This window comes from Dermacentor albipictus, unplaced genomic scaffold (assembly GCF_038994185.2).
Source record: "Dermacentor albipictus isolate Rhodes 1998 colony unplaced genomic scaffold, USDA_Dalb.pri_finalv2 scaffold_11, whole genome shotgun sequence".
Taxonomy (NCBI): Eukaryota; Metazoa; Arthropoda; class Arachnida; order Ixodida; family Ixodidae; genus Dermacentor; species Dermacentor albipictus.
The window spans coordinates 14,881,625-14,905,767 of record NW_027225565.1 but is presented as its reverse complement, the minus strand read 5'-3'; the positions used below and the strand labels follow the sequence as shown (position 1 = coordinate 14,905,767).

At 42.8% G+C, this 24,143-nt stretch overlaps 1 protein-coding gene across 2 annotated transcripts in view; it reads left to right on the top strand.

The window, feature by feature from the left end:
- The window catches only part of LOC135914938 (endothelin-converting enzyme-like 1), a 100,265-nt gene that overhangs the window by 66,204 nt on the left and 9,918 nt on the right, over positions 1-24,143 (top strand). The gene's annotated exons all lie outside the window — the stretch shown is intronic.

Below are 24,143 nucleotides of genomic sequence, written 5' to 3'. Positions count from 1 at the left end.
GTTCGTCAAGCCCCAGGTTACTTTCAAGTGCCATAGCTCCTGCTCCGAGCCTCATACTTACGTAGAAAGGGACTGATGTCCGCGATAGTCGCATATAGGCATACTTTCTTGGAAAAAATGGCCGCCCGAGGAGAAGAGCGAACTCGAGCGGCTTTAGAGACTAGGAAAACTGCCTTAAAATATTTACACTTGATGGGAAAGCTTCGTTAACAAACTATAACACGGCAATCAGCACTCGAATATAATCATAACCCTAATAATAATTGTAAATATTCATCTCATCTATGGGATCTAATGCGCGGGTTGTTGCTTTGTCTCTGCGTGTAGTAGTTAAGAGAGCCAGTTTAAGGGCGGAGAAGAAGGAAGGAAAGGAAAGCAAAATTGCTGCGCCGTGGTTTTAAAGCGCAAACGTGGTAGAGAAACGGAAGGCGATATAAGCGTGCGTGGCCATGATACGCACACGACAAACTGCCTTAAAATATTTAGACACACACACACACACAAATGTTGCAAGAGTGCATAGCATGAAGCAGTATCAACAGGATGACATTAGATATGGATGAGGACTAACTTTCAACTGAGGTTCATCTGTAAAAATGTGGCAAGTTATATAAACTACCAGAAAAAAAAAGGACGATGAGCAAAACGAGAACAAGGTAAAGCACGAGCCAACGTTTCGAGAAGTGGACTTGTCTCCTTCAAGGTCCACGTGTGGAAACGTTGGCTCCTACTTTCACCTTGTTCTCGTGTTGCTCATCGTCTTGAATTTCCATCTCCTGCCTTCCCCGAGTTTTCCCCAGAAAAAGAAAGACATCTTTGAAGGATAGATAAACATTGGTGCTTGCTGCAGCCAAACATAAATAAAAATGCTACAGAAAGAAAACAGTGAAAAATTCCAAGTGCAGGAAGAAATCAATACAATTGCCAATCCTACATGCCAGCACCTTTCAAGAAACACTGTTGTTATTCCAATAGACAGACTGACAGCTTGCTTATGCAAGCACATTCGTCCAGTTCCATGCAATTGGGGAAAAAATGAGTTTCCTGGAAGGTAGCCACATGCACACTTGGTGACCACAATGTTTTTTTCCCTGGACTTTGTGGGGATTTGGGGAATTCGACGCGCCATTGCGCGGGCGCATTTCACCCATGTCTGTAATCCTTAGCCACCTCGTCCTTGCTCCGAACCAGTTTTAGCGGTGGCGCTCCACTCGCGGTGGTTCGCGGGAGGGCGGAGCTAGTGACGTCACGGAGCGGCCCCTGGTGGCTACTGCCGTGACGGTAGCGGCTCTCTTTCTCCTTGGGGACTGCGCCGGTACCCTTATGAAAATGACTGTTGAAATGTTGTTGGCATATTGTTGACGAACTGTTGACTCAATAGCCTTTCAACAATACCTCAACAATTATTGAAACCACAGAGCACTAATTCAACAGTAAAGTTGTTGGGCAGTTCACAACAAAAAAGTCGTTGACTAAATTCTGTTGGTATAGTGTTGAATAGTATTGAGTATTATTGAGCCATTGTTGAGTAGTTTTCAACAATAAAGTCGTTGACTAAATTCTCTTGATATATTGTTGAATAGTATTGAGTATTATTGAGCCATTGTTGAGTAATTTCCAACAATAAAGTCGTTGACTATATTCTGTTGATATATTGTTGAATAGTATTGAGTATTATTGAGCTAATGTTGAGTAGTTTTCAACAATAAAGTCGTTGACTAAATTCTCTTGACGTATTGTTGAAAAGTATTGAGTATTGAACCATTGTTGAGTAGTTTCCAACAATAAAGTCGTTGACTAAATGCTGTTAACTTATTGTTGAATAACACTGAGTCACGAGCAATATTGAGTTTCGAAGTACATGTGAAAAACACACGCACATATGTATGTGTGCGTCTTTTGCACATATATGTTGCTTTACTGATCACTTGATCACCATTGCATATATACAGGGTGTTGTTTCACGTTACTTGAACCATAGACGTATATACACGGGTTTCAGCTAACTTTACTCAGAGTTTAAAAATATGGCGATGCACCATAAGACGATGCGACCAAATGCATGTTGCTCACTCTTGTACGTGTCACGCTATTCTTGTATTTTTCCTAGCTAACTAGTCAAGAAAATTAGCCATTCTGAATGAACAAAGTTAGGCGAAAAATTCCAATTAGAAAGTTCTAGAGCACTTTGCAAAACGTCCGATTAGGCAATTTCTAACTTTCTATCTATTAAGGGTTAGTGTTTTTCAGCTTACTGCGGATGCCCGAGAAATACAAAAAATATCACCTGACATAGCCCCGCTTGCGCGCGTGCGTGCAGCGCTCCCAAACGAGCATATATACCATCGAGCAGGGTGTGTTGCCGCTTAAAAGGCGACAGGGCAGTGACGAAGGCGTTGGCTGTGGTATTGATCGCCAGCGACGTGCTTCCCTCGCTGCGGTTCATGATGGCGATAAGCAGACGGGTGTTCACACCGGTTAAATGGTATGTTTTCGTTTGTGCGCAGAAGGCTTAGGAGCCGTGCAATCACGACTCGCAGGCGGGCATGTCACGTGGTGCTTTTTGTATTTTGCGAGCATCCGCAGTAAGCTGGAAAACACTAATACTTAACAGATAAAAAGACAGAAACTGTTTATTCGGACGTGTTGCCAACTGCTCTGCAACTTTCTAATTGTAATTTCTTCGCAACTTCCTTGCTTCAGAAGTTGGTTAATTATCCTTGACTAATTAGCCAATTAAGCAATATATAGAAATAGCGCGACACGCTACATACCAAAGGGAGCAACATGCATTTAGTCGCGTCGTCATAGAGGGCATAGAGTTTACACTCGGCCTAAAGTTAGCAGAAACACCCAGCATATATATATATATATATATATATATATATATATATATATATATATATATATATATATATATATATATATATATATATATATGTGTGTGTATATATATAGTTTGAGAAGACAAACGTCGCTACAAGCAGTGATAAACAACCGATGATTGGACGCATCCTGCATTTCTATCGGCGTCCATTATAAGGGGCCAGTGCCCTGGCTGAGTGTTAGGAAACGGCATTGCATGCCTCCATGTTAAATATGGTCAAGGTGGCGGGGAACGTTAACAAAATTCAAGTCTGGGGTTTGACGGGCCAAAACCACGCTTTGATTATGAGCCGCACCGTAGTAAGAAACTCCATATTTATTTTGACTATCTGGGGTCCTTTAACCTGCACCAAATTTGGTGCAGGTTAAACGCACAGTATACGCGGGCGTTTTTGCATTTCAGCCCCATCGAAATGCAGCCGCCGCCGCCGGCATTAGATTCCAAGCACTCGGGTTAGTAGCGCAACACCTCAGAAGCTATGCCACCCCGGCGGGTGCGGCGGAGAAAGGAGTGAACATCGTTTTTACAGAGTAATTTAGCTTAGATGTTACCCGTTAGCGCGCTACAGAACGAAACGAAAAGCTTGGCGGATATGTACAACATGGTGCTCATATTTCACATGGAGGCCAAATTCTTCTCTGTGACCTAGACGGGGTGCTGGCGAATGTGTTGGGAATCTGCTCGGCCACCAAGCACAACCTGCGCTGCTATACGTTCTCGGTGACAACTCGCACAGCGCAGAAGCACACGCACAAATGTTTAAAGAATGGGACGACAGACCGCCTGCAGTTTGCCATGACGTCGAAATAAGAAGCACAAACAGCGACGTTTCTGTACTTTTGTGGTCAATAGTTCAGTTCGCATGGTTGCGGCACGCATTACTTTTTTTTTTTAAATACAAACGACGAAAACTGTGCGCGGAAACATTAGCACGGCGTTTGCGACGTTTGAATTTGGCGCCTTTTCCCGCGCATGCCATTAGCTCCGGCCGGTGCACTGCGTTACTGCGCCAAAGAAAGTAGTTCATCAAAGAAGTGAAGCAAAGAACTTTTATACACTTCCAAAGCGCTACAATTTTTCTGTAATAACATGACATCACAGAATTTGTTATCAAATGGTACAATTTATGATAATATAAGCGTGTATTTGTATGAGTGTACATGTATGATTGCGCGTTTGCGCTGTTGAGGCTTGTAGCATTCCGGCGTGATCGTGCATGGCGGTTGTGTGAAAACTTCCTGCGTTTTCTGCGTTCTTTGTGTGCTTCGCTGTGACATCTTTGGAATGTTCCTGCGTGTTGCTCGCTTTTTATGGGCTTGTTGCCTCGAAGATCGCCATGATCGCCTCCGACTCAGCGACATCAAAGGTGAGTTAGTGTTTCGAATTCCCCTTGTTCGTCCGCGCCGCAGGCGCGGACGAAGGGGAATTTCAGCGCCTGTGCGTGTTTTCCGTGCGCCTCTTTTCTAATTTTCATTCCTAGCACTATCCTTCCGTTGCCAGAATTGGTTGTACCGCACTAGATTCGTGGTATATAACATGGAGCTTTGTCCTGGTTTAACTTTACACTCCGCTTGTGGTGACGTAAGGCAGCTATGTGGTGCCAGTTAAAACAGGGCATGTTGTACATACGCCATGATTTCTGATACGGTATTCGAGCACCGATTGAGTTAGCCTTATTAATGAGCGCAAAACAATGCGACGTGAAACCATCCGATCTGTACTGTAATCGGAAGATATTTCGTTTGCGCCACGCTAGTACAAGACGTGGGAGCGAGCTTGTAGCGGCGTGGGGCGGTGGGATCGGCGAAAGTGTATTCTGTTGCGCTGAATTCCCTTCAGGAACGAGTGACTAGGCTGCTATCTGACACGCCGTGCGGCCGATGTTCGCGCGATCGGAAAACACAGAGGAGGCTGTCGCGCAATAATAATAAAGAATTTGAAGGGTGTACATGTGATTCTATGCGATACGTGAGATACAATAGAGGGGGATGCCACAGAGTGCTGCGAAATCATCGAGTTATACGCCTTGCTAACCGCGTGTGTTTTGTTTTCCACCAGTTCGCGCGCATTCAACTTTCTTTTTTCATCTTCGTTCGACGCCATCGAGTGCTTCGCCCCAAACGGCTTCGCGTAGGCGCTCTTAGCATTCACGGAAAGGCAGATTTCATGTCACTCCAGGTCCTACAACATTCAAAATAACGTAATTTCGTGAAATTGCAGCTTTTCGCACTTCAGTAAGTGATTGATTTAACAAAATTTTAAAATCAGTAGAGGAACGAGATACCTGGCATATCTGCTTTGTCGTCCCACTGGGTTTCGAGGCGGCATGTATACGTTATCGGCAGCATAAACATCAATAATTAGCATTGTTTCTTGTGACCATAGAAGTAGCTAGTTATGTCGAAAAGCTATTTTTGCTTTGAATCCGAGCACTAAATAGTGAACAGATTGAAAGGGGAGCGCATAGTTGTGAACTAAATGACAGCGCTTTGCCACAAGCTTGGAATAATGCATTGTCGAAAGAGCAGTTCTGTGAAATTCTTTCTTTGAGAGTAAGCAAAACTTCAGTAGCATCAGGTAGACGGGGAGTAAAAGAATGCAACACTGTGGTTTTATATGAAGGAGCATCCTTTAATATGTGGCCAAAACAGTTCAGTAGATGCATGGAAATAATTTTTAAAATAATAGAGGAATGTGAAATAAATTATTTGACAAGCTCACACTGCCATTGGCAAGAGCGGCCACACTTTAGTGTATTCAATGACTAGTCATTTGTATCCGTCTATTTATGTCAGCCTAATGGTCCATGTAGCTCTTTTGATTGTTGATTTTGCTGCATTGTGGCTTCACATTTTAATACTGACATCTTTTTTCAGATTCAAAATGAGCTGAGAGACACCCAAGCTGGAATGCTAAAGGTGAATTCTTTGGCCATCCATTCTGTAACGTCACCATGATCAAATACACTGATGCCGTGAAAATGTATTGCAGGAAGCAGAAAAAACAACATTGCTGATGCAACTGCAAGGCATTTGCTCCAGTGATCAATTGGTGCAGAGTGCCTTCATTAGGAGACATGGTGCCTTTAAGCACTCAGCTGAAAGACTGCAACTGCACCGGGACTGGGAGTGAATTTCAGTGTCTCTTGTGAACATATTAAAGATAGAATGTGCCTTCTTCAGGGTATATGCCTGATATGGGAGGGGTGTTCAGAAACAGTGTGGACATTAGTGGTCTACGTGAGTGCACATATTCCTAGTTTTACCTATGTCATGCAGCAGTGCACTGCTAGAGGTATCAAACCAGAGCAGCAGCACCCTTTGAGAAAGTTGGCTGAAGAACGAGCAGTGATCAAAGCTTTCTGCATTTCAAGGGCCAAATTCCAGAAAGATTGATGCCGAGCTGGACGGTGTGAAGTGCCGGTCACCACATACTGTAGCCAGCATGGCATGAATCTCCTTGGCATTATGCCTCGTTAGGATACAGAAATTGCATCACTGCTCATAAAAAAAAAATTGGAAATTGGGAGGTTGAGGGGAAGTGGCAGGGCTCCCCTCTGGAGTAGCCAGTGCATGCCTATTGCTATACTGATAATCCTACCTTAATGAGAACCTGTGATGCATGTTAACCTATTACGCAGCTAAGTGCGTTCCTTGTTTTGTATTAAGGGACACTAATGACACCTTAAATGAATTTAAAATAAAGCATCGTTTTAAATATCTACTTCTGTAAATTTCTTGGTAATTGCTTGATTATTAGAGAAAATAAAGCTCAGCGTTCAATTTTCTGAGTATCGCCCCAAAATCTTCGTGCTGACATCTCATTGTCACATCGTGGATTTCAAGTATTTTTACAAACTTGGGTCGTATTGTTTCAGTAAAAGTTCCTGACGGTTCTTATTTGAAGTTTTTGGAATACAATGAAGAACATCTTTATTTGTAAAAAAAAATTGCTGCACCTGAACAGACATCAAAATCCATGACGTCACAGCAAGCGGGTGTGGTAACATCAAGGCAGCACTGCCGCCAATCTTTCCTCTTGCTGCTTTTACAATTTACTCACCCTCTTGTCATGGTACGAGTGAATCTCTTGAATTGTAGGAAGGTCATTTACAGATACATCTAAAATAATTTTTCTCTTTAGTGCTTTCTTGCCATAGTTGCTTAGGGGTGTTGGCACAGCGCTGCTAAGCACGAGGTCACATGATCAAACAACCGCATTTTGATGGAGGTGAAATACAAAACTGCCCATGTACCTTGCAGCCTGATTTGGTAAAAATTAATCCAGAGTTCCCCACTATGGCGTGCTTAAAGCCTGTTTCACATGCAAGCGAAAATGCTTGCAAATCCTGCCGCCGCGCCGCAGAAATCAGTTTCAACGGTGGGAGCGGCAAGGTTCGGGCAAGTTGGAATTTCATCGCAGCGGCAGAGCGGCAGCACTGCTTCCGAACGACCCACCTCGACACGTGACCAGCGGAGGATTAGTGCTGGAAAGCCTGCGCATAGGATGATGTTTATTTACTTGGTACACGTGGTACAGGCAACATGCCAAGAGAGCTTTTCAACGAATTGTTAAATTGCTAAGCGCAGGATATGTATTTATAAAATAAAAATTTGAGAGGCAGAGACAAAGCTATGTTTATGTTGGTAGTCGCAAACTACCGAAACTGGCTGAAAGTCCTGTGTTTTATGCCAGCAACATTGCTATTCGCAGCAGCGGAAAATGCGCGGCGGCAATGATGAAACGAAACTTTGCGATAAGCTTTGCAGCGCCGTGTCGCTGTTCGCTCCATTCGCTGAATCGCTTGCATGTGAAACAAGCTTAAACATCAGATTGTCGTTTTGGCACTTAAAACGCCAAAATTTAATTAATTTAATTTTACTTTAGTGCTCCTTTAAGCGGTAGAATTCATGATCTCTGCAAAAACTCATGCTCAAAGTATTTTCCGTAAAGATTAAATAAACAGTAGATATAAGTGTCTATTTATATTTTGAATTCTGTGATACGTGATGACTATTAGTGGTACGAGACAGAATTGTAATACAATGTGTGACGGCACGATGATGCACATCGAGGAAATGACCGAGTCTCCCTAGAGGTCCTTGACATGGACATCAACTGACTGTCCACAAACTTCTGAGTTCACTCCGTGATCTTGTGCAGCCTGTGCTTTGCGAGTAGATTAATTTAATTGAGGTTTAATTTAATTTACTGTCCTTGCGGCTTATGTACATTTCATACAGTGGAGTGGAATCTCGCATTACTTCTGGAGCACAGCAAGCGAACGTGATGTGTAGTGGTAATCTTAGTAATGATCGACAATCATGTCCCACTTCGAGCTCCTAATGCTGCTTGCCAACACAAGCAGCAGCATCTGCTCAAGATAGCGTGAAAGAGATTCATTGAAAAGTGGCATATGCCCAGGGTCACATACCCAGTCACCCAAGCTGTTCCAACGGTTGGTATTGAACTCTTCCCTCAACATAGCAGCCCAATCTCCCCATTAGACCATGGCTACATATTCACACAAATGGATGGGACAATCGAGACAAACACCTGAAAATATGAAGTATCCCAAGAATGGTAATCACAATAAATAGTACTAGATGTGCATTAGCGCAAGCTCTTGGGCCAGTTGGTGCATGATGACCTTGAAAAAGGGGGGTACCAGCAAAACAAAGGACGCGCACACATGGAAAAGGCGTCAGACAGGGACGAACGCTGGTCCGTCCCAATGTCCGTCCATGTCTAATGCCGTTTCCTTGTGTGCGTGTCATTTGTGTTTCGCTGGTGCTCCCCTTTTTCAAGTACTAGATGTTTGGATGCTTTGGTTTATTTTTCTTGTTTGTGCTGGATTGTTTTTCTGAAACATGGGGCATCCAGACAGCATCAGAAGCTTGTAAGAAGTCAAGTTTAGCATTTTAGATTTGCAACAGGTACTTTTGTAATTGATTTGCAGTAGGGCTGTTGTGTGAATGTACTTGAAAGGCTTAAAACTGTTTTGCTAACATTTACTTAAACATGCAGGTAAACATACGCTGTAAGAGTGCACATTGAGAAGGTTATCCTGGCCCAGCTTACTATGGCCTGCCATGGTGGACCAGGAAAGTTTGCAAGGGCCTTGCTTCACCATGTGTTCACAGAGGAGGAGCTCATGGGCCATTTGGGCTTTGGAAATAACACCAAGGGGCAACAGAGGCTCTTGACCCCATCAGGGTCAGTGCTGTTATAGGCAAGTACCATATACCCTTTCCGTTTGCATTTTTACATTCACATTTCTTTTCTAAATTTATGAACTTGCCATTGGCATAACAAACGACTTTCATGTAGCCTGTGTGTGCAGTTGTGTGCTACAATAGCCTACCATTTGGAATGACTGTTCATATGATCTTGAGTGCCTAATGTCGCCATACTCAAATGCTTCCAAATTTAAAAGCTGCCTTCACTGCCGAAAGTTTTTAGCATCTCCACCAAATAAAATGAGCTGCATTTGTGCATTAGCAGTGCTACTTGGCTGTCATTGCAAGGAATAGTTGTCTGTGAAGCACGCTCCAAATCTGTTGGCATGGAGGACATGGTTAAGTAGTCTGAAAGTGTTAATACACGAATTGCGGAGAAGCTATGCTCAAGTGTGGTTACTGCTCAGCTCGAGCAGGAGCACGTTCACCAAATTGCAGAAATCAAAACAAAACAGCTCTCCATGTTCTGAGATGTGAAACAGTAGTTTCACCAATTTTAACAGACCACATCAAATCAAAGTTGCTCCTATCTTGAAGCAGGTCCATGTGATCCGAGACAGCAACCTTTCAGCGGAGGGAACCTGAGTGTTGTGGCAATTTTCTTTTGGTAGTTTCAATCAAAGAAACAACAGGGACCGAGTTGCCAGCTTCACAGTCAACAGTACTATGTTTAGTGGATGCTTACTTATTCTAAGCACCTAACCTATGACTCGTATTTATTAACATGCACTGTATCACTTTGTATTCTAAGATAAGAAAAAAATATTTATGTGGCTTTTCCTCATATACTTCAATAAATGGAGAATAGGCTCTTGGGGCCTAATGTATAAAGCTTCTTACAGACCATCGGACATGTCCACTACTCCCATTCTGAAATTGTTAGAATTGTTTCCTGCTTCCTTACTTCACCTACCTGTTAACATGGTTATGAACCATTGCCAAGTAGATTATGGGCTTAAATTTATCAAAAAGATGAATGGGCTTTTCTGTCGCTCTTGTTTAGCCCGTTGAGGATCACATTTTGGGGAGAAATATGCCTCTAATTTAGGAGTTATATATCTTTTGTAGTGTGCACATACTCAAAACTTTCGACTTGAATAGTGTCCTATTCAATTTAGTCTTTGAATGGTCACTATTTGTAAATGTGAGTATTATTCTAATATTTCGAAACACCAATAAAACATGAGATTTGAGCCAAAGTACGGTAAATTTTCACCTCCAATAACATAGTATAGACGTAAAACGTAAGAACTTGTAAGAATAGCAGACCAGGCTACGTTACTAAAGTAGCTGTACTTTAGAGGCTGTACAGCAATCATTCATGCTTACTGAAGAGTCCTGTGCATGTGAAGAAACTTTTTGCTGCTCCATTTGTGCCTTTAATAAACAGCTCTTCATAACATAACAATGACAGGAACTTGCTAATTTTAAGAATACTAGTATGTGAACCACATCTTACAATAATTGTGATATCAGCTGTTCATTATTCAGAATAATGATTGATTTGCTTCTGGCATTATTCGGTTCAGTCTCAAAAATCACTTTTCGCGCATCCTTAATATTGTTATTGCAGATTTAAGTTCTTCAGGGCGACTTTCCGAGAAAATAAACTGGTAAATAATTTTTTAAAATAACAATAAAGTGGAAATACCATTTCAGTATTTGCAGTTTTACATGTTTTATTGTTTTATGCAGGATAAAGCAGCATAATTTTTTCTGTAATGAAACTTACGGAAACTTGTGGCAGCACTCCCAAATTAGTGCAATGACAGACACCAAGGAGCTAAGTGAAAAATCAGTTTGGGAGAAACCCAAGGAGCGACAGCACTATAAGAATATTTTCTAGAAGTCTCAGAAGGTTGCAGCACCTCCAGTGGGAGGCTAGGCAACACTTTGTTCTGAAAAGGCAAATTTTTTCAGAACGTTCCATCACAGTGACACATGTATGGCAGTGAACCCTAAAAGGGTTAAAGAAGTCAGTCCTATGGCATATGGCTCTTAAAAGACAGCATTTCTTCGGATCTGTCACATTCTGCATGTGTCATGCTAAGCAGTTTGGCGCACAACTACACGGAATCCTCATTGTAACAGTAATTCAGTCGTTGAGGAAGAAAACATACTTCGCTGTAAGCAGTGTCTTCTTTAATGTGGAAAGTCCTAAGTCATTGTAAGGCGAGAAGTACGTTCCGATTGCATGTGAACTCAGGAAACCTAACATCAAATGAAGCTACACTCAATTATAGTGACATGACACTATTGTATTTAGAGCATGGAAAAGCACAGTGAAGTGCTGCACATTTTAATTATGAAATTTACAAGAAATAATTTTAGTTGTCAGTTCAGGTTTATTTATGAACGACATGAATTTTTTTCACCATTTTGTTTATCAGCAAGCAAAGTTCACATCTTTGACATTGAAGATATTCATAAAGTTATATTGCTACAGTGTTTTGTTCCTCTTTGCCCTTTCCTGCATTTGACACTTAGTGGAGTCCTGTGCCACACTAAATAAATTTAAATGGTCATGCTGTAAAGCTGTACCCATGGAAAATTGGAATAAAGCAACACAAATACATAAATCAATTTCATTGTAACAAGGGCATATTGCATGCCATTCTCTTGCATGTGGAAGTTGCTTTTTAAAACTTATTCTGGCTTGTTTTTGCAGGCTTCACGTGTCGCAAATTTCCTGGTACCAACATGCCCTATGTAAAGAACTCTGGCCTCGCTTCTCGCATGGGACCCTGCCCCTGAAGCAACTGCCCCTGCCCCTGAAGCAACTGCCCCTGCCCCTTCACCTCTGAAGAGCCCAAGTTGGACAGCTCAAACCAAAACACAAGTGTTGTGCTTTTGTAACTCTCGACATTTTTATGTTTTATGTTAGTCTCCTGAAGGGCCCAATTTGGATTTCTCAAATGAGCATACAAATGTTGTGCCTTCCTATGCCTTGACATTTTTATGTTAATTTTATTTATGTTAATTATGCTAGTCTCCTGAGAAGCCCACATTGGATTGCTCAATCCAGAATACAAGTGCTGTGCTTTGTTATAGTTCACTACATTTTTATGTTAGTTTTTGATATGGTTCCAGTAAGGATAGTGTTTCCTTATTAATATATTTTTTAAGTAGCTTAAGTCATTTCATGCCAAACCACCCAACAATTTTCTCAAGAACTGTTCCACTATGGCAAACCATTTCAAGTTTGCTTGATTTTGAGTAGGTACAACGAGAAAATTTTTGAGAAAATTTGCTTTCATACATACTCTTAAGTAATTCCAGGGCAACCAACCAGCGTTTTTTTGGCCATCACAGATATAGTTGAAGCTCCGAACTCTTGCTCCCCATTTATTTTCCTTCACAAAAATTTTTTTTGAATTTTGGCAAAAATTTATTGTTCTTGCCCAGCTAAGCTAGAAGCCACTGATACACGTTTCTTCTGAAAGGGAAATTGTATGATCCAGATATTCAAGTGGTGTTCATGTCAAGAGACTGAAGTGGTGTGACTGCCAAAATTTGCAGTTTGAATTTTCTTCTAACGTAGGGAAATACAGAAGGCACAAAATGAATATAAAATCAGACTGCTTGACTTGGGATAGCAGCAAAATATTTCAAGCCTTGGAGGTTCAGTTGATCAGCTAAAAAAACTGTAACGTTGAAATTTTTTGCAAGCTTCGTGTTGAAGGTAAAAAATTAGCTTTGGTGGTTGGCACAAAAGTATGTCACCCATCATTACACAGCCGTACATGTCTGCTATGCATGTGACATGAAACAAAACGTGATTATTCTTTAAGTGCGATAAGGTATTTTTTATAATGTTCCTTTGTGGATCACACATACAGCATAAATATAGCATAAATATATGAAGCCATGTCATCTAGCAAGGAAAGGTTGTTAATATATTACCCACAAGAACTACTCAACAAACTGACTTGCCTTTTTTATCATTACGAAGGCAGGTGACGTCAAGCGCTGCTGCTGCAGTCTCAGCTCGTATTTTTTTCACATGAACGCAAAAAGTGGTCGCCAATGGTGTCTGACCACATCAGACTGAACATGGCACATATGACTTTTATAGATGAGCATGTTCCAGCTCTGAAACAGTGGTAGCAAACAACACCACAAGAATTTGTTCATACTCATGTAGGTTTTCAGTCTTAATTATGAAGGTGTTTTCTACTTGCATCATCATTGGGCTTCAGGGAGCAGGGCACAAAGTGTCCTGCTCCCTCTATGTTGCATTGCAATGCGACATGCCCTTTAGGATGCTTTGTATGAATAATATCAGTGCTCTTTATAGATTTACTGTCTACATAATAGCTGATATTTCTTTTTCTAAACTGCATGAAACATATCTTTTAGCACTGCAGGATTCCCTCACATATTTATTACGTACGAGGTCTGTTAGAAAAGTATTCGACCTTTTTTTGCGAACACCTGATGAATATGAAACAAGCGCGTTTTCATCAGCCGCCCTTGAACCTTTGTGTGCATGCATGAATTTTTTCCCACCTGCCAATAGCGTGAATTGCTGGGACGCAGCGTTTGAATGAGGTAGTACGGTGCTCTCGTCGGTTTTTTATCGCAAGGAAAATGGCAGAGCGACTGGAGCAGTGCTACTGCATCAAATTTTGACAGAAACTGGGCGACAGCCAAGTGGAAACCATCTGGAAGATTCAGAGTGCTTTCGGTGACTGTGCTATGAGCAGCACACAGATTATGGAGTGGTACAACCAGTTTACAGACGGCCACACATCGGTGGAGAGCGAGCCACGCTCCAGTCGGCCATCAACATGCCGAAATGACCAGGTCATTGCCGAAGTGAACCCCGTGGTGATGCGGGACCGTCATGTAACTATCCAAGAAATTGCGGAAGAGGTGGGCATCAGCACATTTTATCCACATTCCATTATCACCGAAGATTTGGCCATGAAGAGAGTTGCGCCAAAATTCGTTCACAAGCTGCTCATGGTGGAGCAAAAGCAACTTTGTGTCGCGCAGACATGCTGGATTCCACAAACAGTGACCCCAACTTCATGAACACCATAATCACTTGTGACAAGTCTTGGGTGTATGTTTACGACCTGGAAACCAAATCCCAGTCGTTACAGTGGAAGCATTCCACGTCACCAACCAAAGACTGCTAAGTGTGCAGCAACGTCAAAGTGTTGCTGACTGCTTTCTTTGACTCCCGCAGTGTGGTACACCACGGATACACACCACAGGGTCAAACAATCACTAAAGACTACTACAGGGATGTCCTCCATGGCCTATGTGATGCTGTATGGAGCAAGATACCGAAGTTGTCAACAGGAAATTGGCACATCCTTCAAGACAATGTTTTTCTCGCACTTGATTCAGACTTTTTTGGCGAAAAACCAGACTCCTGTAGTTCGACAGGCTCCTTGCTCTCCTGATATGGCGGCCTGCAACTTCTGGCCGTTTCCCAAAATCAAGGGGCCATTGAAACAAGCATGATTTCAGACAAGAGAAGACATTATGGCTGCAACGACAGCTGAGCTAAAGTCCATTTGGAAAGAAGCCTTCTCGGAATGCTTCTAACAACGGCAGCACCGCTGGGAGAAGTGGCTGGATTCCCAAGGAGACTACTTTGAGGGTGATTAGGTTTCCAACACTTCAGTTATGCCAGTTTTTTTTCTTCAGCCAAAGGTCGGATACTCTTCTAACAGACCTCGTATTGATATTTTATGTGCAATGGCTGTATGGTTTACTTGGCCCACACCAAACACAAGCCTCGTTGCATTAGAGCATGTGTCCCTTAGCAATAAAATGCAGACCCTAACACCGCTTATCTCATCTGTGCATACGAAGCCAGCTTTGTCGTCTGCATTCCCGGCCAGCAAGCTGTGCGCACATCAGAAAAAAGTCGGTGCTGACAAAATTTCAAAAAGGAATTTCTCGCTTTTAAAAATGACTTTTTTAACTTCACACATGCATAGCAGACATGTAGAGCTATCCAATAATGTATCACATTTTTTCGCCAACTACGAAAGCTGTTTTTTCCTTGAACATGAAGCTTCTTGCAAAAGATTAGAATTTTTTTTTTTACAGGCGATCAGCTGAACCTTCAGAGCTTCATATATTTTTCTGCTATACTATGTCACTTGGGCTACCATTCTGTATTTAATTTCTGTCCTGTGAATTTTTTCTTACGAAAAAAAAACTAACGGATTGCAATTTGACTCATTTTTGCCGGTGCCAAAAGCAATTGAAGTATGCAAATATTTGAAAAATTGGCTATTTTGGCAGTTGCATCACTTCACCATATTTCCACGCACACCATTTGAAGGCCTCGATCAATACAATGTGCATTTGAAAAAAAAGTATTTGAAGCATTTGAAAAAAAAAATGAAAAGCTAGAGGACATTTGATGCCTCTAGCTCAGCTGAACAGGAAAACTAAACTGTCACCTAAAATGCTACAAAATATCTGGCAGAAATAAATAAAAGTGGGTAACAAGCTTTGAACTCTAGTAAACATATGGCAATGTTTCAGATTTATGTGCGGTGTGAAAAAAATGCTTGTCGATTCGGCATGGAATTGCATACCTGCAAGTGCATCTGTGCCATTTCCAGAGTTCAGTAAGAACGGCATTTTACATAACTTTGTAAAAATGGTTTATTGCTATCTAAAATACATGAGTAAAATTAATAGGTATAAGTCGGCTTAAATTTAATATGCAACAAAACATCTCCAGTAATGGCAATGATGTGCCTTTCATGTTTGCATAAAACCATATCTTCTGAATTCTTTCGTTATTTTTTGTGGCAGCGAATAAAATTGAAATGGAACTCGCACAAGGAGTAACTTTGCTGTATTCCAGCACATCACTAATAGCTGTCTTTGTTTCATATGAAAATCTGAAGCAGTCAATATGAATAAGTCGCTTGATATGGATTTACCTGCGCAGCAATGTTATCATGGCAGAAAACACAACTGGATCATGCAACAGCAATGCGGCATAATAAACTGCTCCCATAGGCATCACTTATTGTGATTGCCATGTTTCAAAAGTATGTAAGGTTTACTGAAATTGGCACACACCATTCAACCAACAAATAAGGATTGTACAGTGATCCTTTTTCAGTTTTACAGATATTTAAGTTGTCTGCCAGGTAGCATAATTCTTGTTCTTGAGCTGGATTATTCAGAGGTGGACATTACTAGCACAAGAAATGGAAACATTAAACTGATTGTCATAAATTTATTAATTCACTTATAACATCACAGCACATATTTCTGTTTGCAAATTGTAGCCAGTGAGTTTGCAAGACATTCACTTGAAATTCATTTCCAGGATGACACCAGTTTCGATATTTTTCCATAAATGTGAGAGAAATACAAGGGCATTCCGGTTACTTTTGTACTTCGATGCATAGCAGTGCATTTCTACAGCCAGTTTGATGGCATGTGTCTCGTTACTAGTGTCATTCTGGAAATTCATTCTAAGTGCATACACCTTGTAAAATTACCGGCTACAATTCGTAAAAACTTTATTAGGAACTGAGTTTTTGTTAATCAGCTGACTATGGTGTCTTGTTTCTCATGCAAGTAATGTTTGGCACTCTGTATCTAGAATTATGTTAGCTGCAACAGTCAGTCTTCAATAAGTTCCATGAAACTTAAAGATAACCACCCTGCATATCAGGTCTCAGTTGAGTGCTGTGGGCACAAGCAAATTGTGCCATGGTTATAGTACCACTGGCTACCTAATAGAGAAAGCAAGTACCTTTTTTGAGTGTTCTTATTTACAGTCATGTCAGTCTGCTTGTACATTTATTTATTTAGGCATTTATTTTTTAAAATTTATTTCTTTTGGGAAATGTGTTTTACTTGAGAGCCACACTGACTACATCTTCAGTATTCAATTTTGTTATGGTGTCAAGCTGCAGGAAGTTTGTACTGTGCGATAGTTTTTAAGAAGTTTCTGATCTCAAACTACAAAGGGTTGTACATTTACAGAGATGTTTGGTTACAAATAAACAGTTCACCTAGAAAAATGGTTTTTGTCTGCATCAGTTCAGCACTCTTGATTTTTCGGAGGACCATTCACTCTGACAATTGAAAAAAGTGGCATAACAGTACTGCTAGCAGTTTTACAATATGGTTTATTACAGGCAGTCTAGGAGCATGCTTTTGAGCCCAGGGTGACAGAGGTCTGCGGTACAAAATGCCTGTATTTAAATTTTATCCTTATCCTCTCACAGCAGACATGCCACCGTGACATCAAAGGTAATTATATGCAACATAGCTCAGCAGTATTTTAAGGTAAGTGCAGGTTTAGACTGCTAAATACCCAGTGGGGCATAAAGGGCTTTCAACGTAATTTGTGTTGATGTTCAACAGATCTGCAACAATGCTTCCATGGGCTTTCAATATTGACGAACTACACATTTCAACAATACCTCCATGGGCTTTCAATTTTGAGGCTCAACACATCTGCAACAATGCTTCAATGGGCTGTCAACATTGACAAACAACACATTTCAACAATACCTCAATGGGCTTTCAATTTTGAGGCTCAACACATTTGCAACAATGCTTCAATGGGCTGTCAACATTGACAAACAACAGATTTCAACAATACCTCAATGGGCTTTCAATTTTGAGCTTCAACAATGCTTCAATGGGCTTTCAACATTGACAAACTACACATTTCAACAATACCTCAATGGGCTTTCAACATTGACAAACAACACATCTTCAACACTGCTTCAATGGGCTTTCAAGAGTGAAATACACCATAGTTTCAACGATATGCCAACGATCTTTCAAATTGAGAGGCCACAATGATGTTTCGACAAAATGTCGCGGGCCAATTATCAACACTTGTCAACAATTTCCTCAATGATGTTTCAACAATTCGCCAATGATCTTTCAAGGTCATTTGTTGACGTTGACCAATGATATTTCAATAACCTTTCAACAATTTTTTTTGTAAGGGTACGTACATGCTCTCTCTAGTCCGCCCACACCTTTGTGACTGGGATTGAGCTCACGCATGGTGCCTTTGCCCGTGCGGGGAGCGCGTACCACGTGTTGTTCCTATCCCGACGCTAAGCCGAAGAATGGGTGCCTAGTGCTCGCGCGAGGTCGTACCACGCCGAGCCGCACTCATCGGAGGCCCAAGCCGAAGGAGATTGCCCGAGCTCTCGCGAGTTGGCCCATCGGTTATCGCGAGAGCAAGTAGCATAGCCGCCGGGACTTTTCCTAGCGGCGCCTCCCAGTTTGAGCCTGTGCTCTCGCAGCGACGTGCTGCAGGCGCCCCTAACTGTATTTTTCGCCCTTGGTGCGGGATCCCTTTGGGTCCCCGCCGTCCCGGGACCGGGCGTTCGTGCAGTGTTGGGTGCCGTTGCAGACAATAAACGGTTTCCGTCAACTTCGGGCAATACTGTGTTCTTGCGTGCGTCGCTAGGTAGCCCCTTGTGGCCTGAGCTCGCGCGCAGCGGCGCTAGAGGCTGACGGCTGACGCGGCCCTGTGGCTCGCTAAGCTCGAACCCGTGGTGCTCGGTACTCCTGTGAGACCCTAAGACCCCATAACTTGAATATGTATATGTATTTTCTTCCTTTCCTGCTTTTATGTTTGGTTTCATCAAGCACTAGTCTTTATCAGGTTTTAATGCTGTACTACTTTGTGGTAACCTTTATAGATCACTGCATTTTCACAATAAACCTTTCAATTAGAAGTTAACATACCCTGTTCTTACTGCTTCACACTGTACATTCTTGCTACATTGGCCAAAGAAAATATTTTATAAGGTATCAGGAGGGCCGTTAAAGTGACTTGTTGCAGTAAAAAAAAAACGAATAGCCTGGCTGCAAATGGCACCAGAGAATGCATAGGACAAACAAGAAAACCGAGCTGATCTAACAATCAAAAGTTTAATGTACACACCGAGTAAATGCTCGCTGACAAGCAATAGACTGAGCATACACAAAAAGGATAAGCAAAAATTCATGTGCGCTTCCTGACAGGAAATGCATCCATTTCTAACGGAGGCCATGATGACAAGATTAACCCAGCATTTTTAGATCTACAGCTTCCGTAATTTCTCTAGGCAGACGATCTGCACAGAATGCTAGCTTCTTCCTCTACAATGCACGCTCAGATGTGGAGAGTGTATTGTAGAGGAAGAAGCTAGCATTCTGTGGAGATCGGCTGCCTAGAGAAATTATGGATGCTGTAGATGCAAATACACTGGGAGATTCTTGTGTCAGCATGGCTGCTGTCACACTTCCAGAGATGGATGCGTTTCCTATTGGGATCTGTATGGACACACATCAGATTTTGCTTCTGCTTGTTGTGTAAATTCGATTTATTGCTTGTCGAACAGCATTTACTCGGCATGTTCAATAAACTATCATTTGTTAACACACCTCATGATTGTCTTGGTCTCTAGCAGAAAGGTGTTTATTTATTTATTTATTTATTTATTTATTTATTTATTTATTTATTTATTTATTTATTTATTTATTTATTTATTTATTAAGGAACCCACAGCGCCAAGGCATTGCAGTGGGGGGGGTACAAGAAGAAATACATACGACACCTCTGCTCCTGTACAGTGTTAAATGTGATAACAAAAGAGGAGAAACGAAAAAAAAACGGAAAAAAAGGCAAAGCCCTTAGCAATGCACATCTACAATCTACAAGATCAAAAAGAAAGCATCATTTGATTCAACCCTCACAACATCACTCGGCAGTCTATTCCATTAGGTTTTAGGAAAGAAAGACATTCTAAACAATTCAGTTTTTGTCGCAAATTCACGGACCTTAAAATCATGTTCAACACGACACCGATACAGAAATCCACACTGACGCCAGTAGCTTCTACCTCGGTGACGTCCTAGCCGAGAGGAAAGACGGATTTGAAAGGGTGATAGCTTACGCTAGCCGGTCGCTGTCAAAAGCGGAAGGCAATTGTTCTAGGACTAAAAAGAAATGCCGCGGCATCGTTTCGGCTACACTGCAAAATTTCGCCCTTGCCTCTATTGCATGTAATTCAAAGTCTACTAGAGTAGTTGCTTGTGCTAGTTGGTAATTCACGATAAAAAATTACGTACAGCGCAAAGGACAAGGGCTGCGAGAGACGACATACACTGCGCTGTGTATGTCCTCTCTCGCGGTCCTTGTCCTTCGCGCTGTACATCATTTTGTACCATTCAACGTCGTCAGCGAGCATCACGCGTTGTGTTGGCTAGCGAACTTAAAGGGCCCTTCAGGATGGCTGGTGTGGTGGAGCCTCACACTGCAACAATATGACATCACTGCAACCTACAAGTCCGGACGAAAACACTCCAATGCTGATTGCCTATAACGCGCCCCCATTGACTCGGCGCCGCAAGATAACGAGGATGATGACACTTTCCTTGGAATAATAAGCGCGGAAGTCTTCGCTGAACATCAAGGTGCAGACCCGAAGCTTAAAAGCCTCGTCGAGTATTTGGAAGGGCACACCGACGTTGTCCCTAGGGCATTTAGGCGAGGATTATCTTCCTTCTTGCTTCACAACAACCTGCTCGTAAAGAACTTCTCACCAGTCCGCTCCAACTACCTTCTTGTTGTTCTCTCAATGCTGCGTCCAGAAGTACTGTACGCCCTACATGACGATCCGACCGCTGGGCACCTCGGATTCTCTCGAACACTATCGAGGGTACAGGAAAAGTATTACTGGCCGCGCCTGACCACCGACGTCGCCCGTTACGTCAAGGCATGCCGAGACTGTCAGGGTTGCAAGACACCACCGAGAAGGGTAGCGGGATTACTACAGCCGATCGAGCCTCCATGCCCACCATTTCAGCAGATCGGGATGGACTTGTTGGAGCCCTTTCCGACCTCAACATCCAGAAATAAGTGAATAGTCATGGAGACGGCCTACCTCACCCGCTTCGCTGAAACGAAAGCTCTGTCGAAAGGTAGTGCAGCAGAAGTGGCGAAATTCTTCGTCGAGAACATCCTGCTGCGACATGGCGCCCAAGAAATCCGCATCACCGACAGAGGAACGACCTTTACAGCGGAGCTCACCCAAGCCATTCTGCAATACAGCCAGACAATTTAGCCAAAAGAGGACAACTGCCTACTACCCGCAGACGAATGGTTTTACGGAGCGCCGGAATAAGACCCTGGCCGACATGCTAGCAGTGTATGTGCCCTTTCTTGGGTATAATATATTAGGTTATAGTGGCAATGTACGGTTGGCGCCTGCAGCCTTACCCGTTAAGTGCTGCAGCGTCCCCAAGTTGAGCTCCGTGGTGGGTGGCCACCATTGCCGCCGAAAAGAAAAGAAAGTATTATGGGAGCACCCGCATTTCCCCGTATATTTGATCGTCACCCTCAAAAGAGGGGACGCACCGCTGACCTAACCACATGCTGCAACAGAACAAGAGAGACATATTCGAAATACCATATTGTGCACAGCGAGAACTCCGAAAAACAGGCCAGATTCATTTCCCCTTTCATCGTTGCAAAATCTTCAACCGAAGCCATAGGGTCACGTTATAAAGTAACGAAAATGGCTAGCGGGGACCTTCTGCTTGAGATCCCTCAGAAACATCAGTACGAGAAGCTTGGCAGTCTTGTGACATTTGGTAACATACCAATTTCTGTTAAACACCGAACAATGAATAGCTCACAGGGACTTAACTCCTAGACTTAACAGAAGCTGAACTCCTTTAAGGGTGCAAAGAACAAAATGTCACTGATGTAAAGCGTATTATACTTAGACGAGACAACAAGGAAATCCCCACGAAGCATCTTGTCCTAACATTTGCATCCAGCGTACTGCCAGAAACCATCGAAACAGGATACATCAGGTTCAATGGACACATCAGGATACACCAATGTGCGACCATATATCCTCAACCCTAGACGGTGTTTCAAATGTCAGAGGTTCGGCCATGGCACGCAAAGCTGCCGTGGTCAAATAACTTGTGCAAAGTGTGGACTCCAGGGCCACCCCTCCGACAACTGCAGTGGCACACCTCACTGTGTGAACTGCAGTGGTGACCATCCAGCCTACTCACGCTCCTGTCCGAACTGGAAGAAAGAAAAAGAAAAACTCACCCTCAAAGTCAAAGAAAACAATTCGTTTGAGGAAGCCCGTACGAGGTGCTCACCTTTCTACAGCACACCTTATGCTGTTGCGGCGCGTCGGGGGGCAGCGTCGCAGCGGCCAATCCCAAGTGCCCAGCCCGCGTGCACCGAGCAGGTACCTTTGGCTCCTGCCCCAAGGGTGCAAGTAGGTAAGCCTACTACATCCAACCATCAAACAGGCCAGGCTACCCTTGGGTTGCCGCCCCCACAAGAGTTATCTGCGGCAACTTGCGCTACACGCAGCGATCCCGCAGGACCGATAGTGGCCCCGAAAATAGACACAGCCGAGGCTGCCTCAGCCTCCTCGGCCCCTTCCAGCGCTGGCAACAGCCGGCGCAGCCAAATTCCACAGGGAGCCCCATTGACCTCCGGGCTGGTCGGCGCCTTCCGAGGTGAGACTCTCTCAAAAACCTTCTCGCTCGCAAGAGCGCGTGCACGGTGCCTCACAAGAGGCAATGGACACAACACCTATCCTCACGGCGAATCAAGCGCCTAAGGAGTGGCGAGGCTCCCTCGAACGCTTCAGAAAAGGCAAAACCCCGGTTACAGGGCCTCAAAAGTGCTCTGTAATCTAATGCATCACTTCTGTTTCTGTATACACAGCAGCAATTTACTTTAACTATGGATACACAAATAATTGAATGGAACGTCAGAGGTCTTCTTAGAAACCTTGATGATGTACAAGAACTTATCCATTAACACAATCCAAAGGTGCTGTGTTTACAGGAAACACACTTAAAACCAAAACACGCAAACTTTCTTCGACAGTATGTTACTTTTCGTAAAGATCGCGATGATGCTGTCGCATCATCGGGCGGTGATTGCCATTGTAATTCAAAAAAGCATAGCGTGTCGACATTTACAGCTACGAACGGCCCTTGAAGCAGCGGCGGTTCGAGTTGTTCTGCTAAACAAACTTATCACTGTTTGCTCGCTTTACATACCCCCACATTACAAATAAAACAAACATGAATTTCAATCCTTTATAGATGAATTGCCGGAACCTTATGTTGTTCTTTCCGATTTCAATGCACACAGCTACCTGTGGGGCGACCCTCGTATATATATGCGCGAGGACGTCTTGTTGAACATTTCCTTTTTTCTTGTGGTGCGTGCTTGCTGAATATGAAGGAACCCACATATTACTCTCTTGCAAACACAACCTTTTCTTCAATAGATCTTAGCATAGTTTCCCCATCTATACTGCCTGAACTTGAATGGGAAGTTACCAACAACCCTTACGGCAGCGACCACTTCCCCATACTACTAGGAACATCTAGAGAAAATGAATATCCTCCACAGGCTCCTAGGTGGGAGATTGATACAGTCGATTGGGAGAAATTTCGAACGCTCACATGTATCTCATGGGCTGACATGTCTTATTTAGCAATAAATGCTGTTGTGCAGTATTTTACAGCCTTCATTATAGATGCCGCATCTAAATGCATATGTGAAGGAAGTGGCTTGGCATGCAGACGGCGTGTCCCGTGGTGGAACGACGAATGTAGGATTACTCGTAAGAAACAAAACAAAGCGTGGGGGGTGCTATGCGCTGCCCCTACTGCAGAGAATCTTATCAACTTTAAGAAAGTAAAGTCCCAAGGCAGGAGAACCCGCCGACAGGCCAGAAGAGAAAGTTGGCAGAAGTTTTTATCGAGTATTAACTCGTTCACAGATGAGGCCAAAGCCTGGAACAGGGTTAATAGGATTAGAAGGCGACAAACATATTCACTCCCTCTGGTAAATACACAGGGCGTTACACTGCAAGATCAGGCAGACTCACTTGGGGAGCACTTTGAGAGTGTGTCAAGTTCAAACCATTATTCGCAATCCTTTCTGAAATATAAACAAATAGAAGAATGTAAGCCGCTCATAAGAAAGTGTCGACAGAATGAACCGTACAACT